Below are 5,403 nucleotides of genomic sequence, written 5' to 3' on the forward strand. Positions count from 1 at the left end.
GATATACTTGTGCTGGGAAAAATGCATTGACAATCAATCAAAAAGAATTTATTCAATGCCTTCTATGTGCTAGGCCTTGTACTTGTTTCTGAAGATAAAGACAAATGTGAAAGCTACTGTCTTCCAAAAGTTTGTCTGGGAGAGACAATGTGTGCATATATAAAATAGCTACAGGTATTTTTTGTTATGGGGTGAGGAGGGGAAGCACCAATGGCTGTAAGAATAGAGAAATAGAAGATGATATTTGACATACACCTTGAAGAAATCTAGGGATTCTAAGAGAGGAGGTGACAAGCAAAGATTTTCCAGACCCAGGGGACAACTAATGTAAAGACACAGATGAAGAATGTGATGCATCAGAACCAAGAAAAAAAAACTAGTTTAGATGGGCTGCTGCATATCTGAGAAGTAATATTTAATAAGGCTGGAAAAGTAGTTTGAGCCTGGGGTTATTAAGGGTGTTGGAAGCCAAACAGGGGGATGATATTTGATGCGTGAAGTTAGAGGGAGCTGCTGGAGATTGATGGGTAGGTCAGAACTATACCTTAGGAAAATCAAGTTGGCAGTTGTATGAATAAACTCAAGACAGAGAGACCAATCAGGAAACTATTCTAATTGTTCATAGGAGAAGTAATTCAGGTTTGTACTAGGGTAGTGACTGAGTGAATAGAAATAAGGAGGATGAATATAATAGATATATAACGGAAGAAAAGATAAAATTTCTCAACTGACTGTCTATTGGAGTTAGGGTAGTGAAAGTAAGGAGTAAAATGTTCCGCAAAAATGTTATACTTTCCAGAAATGCTGTGTATTTTCAAGTTCGTTCCATGAGTCTTCTTCAGCCTCATGGAAAATGAGGTACACTTCCCAAAAGCCAATGGAAATTTCTGGTATTGTGTACTGGCTGATTGACCTGGCCTTATGGGGAATAGCATACCATATTGTTTGATATATGGACTATAATACCTTGTGTTATGATTACTCAAATAATGTTGCCGCATAGCCACTTAAACTTGAACTAGAAAGCAGGGAAGGATCCATGAAAGAATGGAGGGTGTAGTGTTTCAGTAGGGGCATATGGCATGAATTCTCACAGGCAAGGAAAAATATTTTAGCTTAAGACATTTTATTTTATTTTTAAATAGCATTTCATTTTTCCCTAATTACATGTCCAGACAATTTTTAGCATTCAATTTTACAAGATTTTGAATTGCAAATTTTTCTCCTTCCATTCTCTCCCCTCCCTTCTTCCTAAAATCATAGACAATTTGAAATATATATATATATATATATATAAACACATGCATATATACACACATACATATATGTAAATATATGCTATCATGTAAATCATATTTCCATACTATTCACAGTTGTGAAAGAAGAAAGACATCAAAATGAAAAAAAATAAAAACACAAAAGAATAAAATAGGTGAAAAAAGCATGCTTTAATCTGCATTCAAATTCCATCATTTTTCATCTGGATATGGATAGTATTTTCCTTCATTTGTCCTTTGTACTTGTCTTAGATTATTGAGTTGCTGAGAAGAGCTGATGGATTTGTAGTTAATCCTCACACAATGTCCCTGATACTGTGTATAATAGTTTACTGTTTCTGCTCATTTCACTTTGTATCAGTTCATACAAGTCTTTCTAGGTTGTTGTTTTTTTTCTCTGAAATCTGCCTGTTCATCATTTCTTATTGTACCATGGTATTCCATTACATTCATATACCACAGCTTGTTCAGCCATTCCCCAATTGATGGACTTCCCCTCAATTTCCAACATTTTGCCACCATAAAAGGGCTGCTTTACATATTTTTTTCACATGTAGATGCTTTTCCCTTTTTTATGATCTCTTTGGGATACAGACTTAGTAGTGGTACTGCTGGAACAATGGGTATGCACAGTTTGGTTCCCCTTTGGTCATTGTTCCAAATTGCTCTCCAGAATGGTTGGATCAGTTCACAATTCCACCAACAATGAATTAGTGTCCCAACTTTTTTTCCAATATCCTCTCAAATATCGATCAAATTTTTTTGTCATATTAGCCACTCTTCTAAGTGTTAGGTGGTACCTCAGAGTTGTTTTAATTTGAATTTCTCCAATCAAAAATGATTTAAAGCACTTCATATGCCTACAGGTAGCTTTGATTTCTTCATCTGACAACTGCCTGTTCATGTCCTTTGACCATTTATCACTTGGGGAATGACTTGTATTCTTATAAATTTGGTTTTCTCTATATTTGAGAAGTGAGGCCTTTATCAGAGGCTCTTGCTGCTAAGATTGCTTCTCAGCTGTCTGCTTTGATTGCATTGGTTTTATTTCTGAAAATTCTCTTAAATTTAATATAATCAAAATTCTTTATTTTGCATTTTGTAATAATCTCTGTCTCTTGTTTGGTCGTGAACATGTAAATCATTTGGATTCTATACCACTTAATGCATATGTGTTAAGTATTGATATTATTTCATTGTCTATGGTACCTTTTAGCAAAATTTAGTTTCCTTCCTTATTTTTTAAAATTAGATCTCTTTTTGCTTTGTCAGAGATCAGGATTGCCACCCTTGCATTTTTTTTAAATTCAGCTGAAGCATAATAGTTTCTGCTTCAGATCCTCACCTGTAATCTATGTATGTCTTTCTGCTTCAAGTGCATTTCTCATAAGTACCGTATTGTACTATTCTATTTTTTGTCCACTCTGCTATCTGCTTGTTTTGTGGGAGAGTCCATCCCATTTACATTCACAATTATGATTACTGTGTATTTCCCTTCATCCTATTTTTCCTCCTGTTTGTCCCCCCTCTTTTTACCCTTTCCCTCCACGACAGTATTTTGCTTCTGTCTATCACCTTCCCTGGTCTGCCCTTCGTTCTGTCAGCTACCTCCACCCTTTATTTAATTTCCTCTCCTACTTTCTTGTTGGGTAAGATAGATTTCTATATTCAACTGGTTGTGTATGTTATTCCCTCTTTGAGCCAATACTGATGAGTGTAAGATTCAAGTGATCTGCTTTCTTCCACTCTTCCTTCTTTCCCTTCACTATATTAGGTTTTTTACACCTCTTCATGTAAAATAACTTATCTCATTCTTCCTCCCCCTTCTTTCTGCACTCAGTGTGCTTCTCTTTCTCATCCCTTAATTATCTTTATGTCATTTCCTCAAATTCATCTTATACCTGAACCATCCATCAATGTATATTCTTTCTAGCTGTACTATTAGTGGTACGTTTTTTAAGAATAACAAGTTTCACCTTCTTATGTAAGGATATAAACAGTTCTGTTTCATTGAATCCCTTTTGTTTTCTTCACCTTTTTTTCCTCTTTAGGCTTCTTTTGAATCTTGATATTGGAAATCAAATTTTTTTTCAGTTCTGGTCTTTGAAATCTTTCTCTTTCATTGAATGACCATTTTCCTCTTAAAGTAATAGGCTTACCCTCACCAGGTACGGGATTCTTAGTTACAGTCCTAGCTCTTTTGCCTTCAGGAATATCATGTTCCATGACATCCAATCCATTATTGTTACAGCTGCTAAGTCCTGTGTAATCATGATTGTGGTTCTTTTTTCCAGCTGTTGACTCTTTTTTTTTTTTACTTCTCTTCCATCACTCTCTTTCCTTTCCACAATACTTTTTCTATCTCTCTTATATGGCTTTCAATATTTTTTAAGCTTTTCCATGAATTCTTTCTGGGATTGAGACTCCTTCTAATTTTTCTTTTGGGCTCTGCCCAAAGTTATTTCAACATTGTCGTCCTCTTCTGAGTGTATGTCTTAATCTTCTCTGTCACCATAATAACTTTCTATGGTCAGATTCTTTTATTTTCTCATTTTTTGGCCTTTTTCCTTTCTTATAAATTTGAGCTCTGCTCCTGGGGTAAAGGGGTACTGTCTCATGCTTTTTGAACCAGGTGCTGCAGGCAACCTGGTATTGCAATGATGTTGCCATGAGTCCCACTGGGACCCCTCATGTCTGGTGCTGAGAATGTGTGTGGGGGGTGGTTGGCACACTGTAAGCTGTAGGAGTCTGGTAGCTTGCCTAGGGGTAAAATGAGGTCTTAGTACTGGTATCTGGTGACTTCTGAGGCCAGTGGGGTGTTTCTGCATTCCCCCAAGGCTACACTCAAGTACATGGCAGTCTTACTGCTGGTAGCTCTCTCTTTGCCCAGGGCTATGCTGAAGCACTGTGGGTTCCTGGTGCTTACAGCTGCCTGTTTGCTTAGGCACTAGTGGAGTCGGTGGCTGCCTGTTTGCTGGGGGCTAAGCTGAAGCATGTGGAGATTCTAAGTGCTAGAGTCTGCCCATTCGCCTAATTATGCTGAGGCACATGAGGAGTCTTGATATTGGTGTTTGCTGGCTCCACTGCACTGGGGCTCAGGATCCACCACTGGTTTGCTGAGGTGGGGCTTGCTGCTGACTTGCTGGGAGGCTTCCTCTCCTGGACTATGCTCCCCTTTTACCCAAATGAAATAGACCTTTCCTGCCTGTCTTCTAAGTTTCTGCTGGTTATGCTGTTCCATGATTTGTTCTGGGGTCCTATATTATGGTTGTTTGGAGGTGAAGATGGTAGTTACAGTGATTTACTACTTACTCCTCCATCTTGGCTCCCAGAAGTCCCTGTAGCTTAAGGCATTTTAAACTGAAATTATGACTTATGATTATCAAGTGACCGCATTAAGGGAGTATGCTTTAAAATGAATAAGTAAGCACTCTGATTTTTATTGTAAATGAGAGAGAATTATTCCAGACCAAATGAAAAAAAATAATGAGAATCAAGCATTATCACAAATCTGTGCTGCTTTATAATTACATAAGACATTAATTGCTCTCTCCTTTTCAGGCCTTCATCCATACTACTACCAAAATAATTTTCCCTAAATATAAAAAAGACCCTGTCACTCTCTGATTCAATAAACTCAAGTGGCTTTCTAATATCTAGAATAAAATATAAACTCCTTTGTTTAGTTTGTAAAATTATTTTAAGATGTTGCCCCAAACTATCTTTAAAGTCTTGATGGAAATTATTGCCTCTTCTATTCTCTGTAATCCAGCAAATGAGGCTTTTGTTTCTCAGATTCATTTCTTCATTTACTCTTTCCATGGCTTAGAATAAGCTATCCCTCATGCGAAAAATGCACTCCCTCTTCACTGCTGTTTTCTCTAGTCAAAGGCTCAGGTGAAAAGAGCAGAAATCTCCATATTGCTGCTCAGCCTTCTATCCCCTGTTGTTTGGTCACTGAGGAAAAGCACAATGGTCTGGGCTGACTGACTCATCAAAGAGACTTTTCTTTGAGACAATCAATTTCCCCTTCTCCATAAGATTATCCATCAATGTCTCCAGCCTCAGGCTGCTAGGAGCCAGATCTCTGAGACTTCCATCTACAACAGTGCAGGACAACTTCAAC

This window comes from Trichosurus vulpecula, chromosome 7 (assembly GCF_011100635.1).
Source record: "Trichosurus vulpecula isolate mTriVul1 chromosome 7, mTriVul1.pri, whole genome shotgun sequence".
In the NCBI taxonomy this organism is placed as follows: Eukaryota; Metazoa; Chordata; class Mammalia; order Diprotodontia; family Phalangeridae; genus Trichosurus; species Trichosurus vulpecula.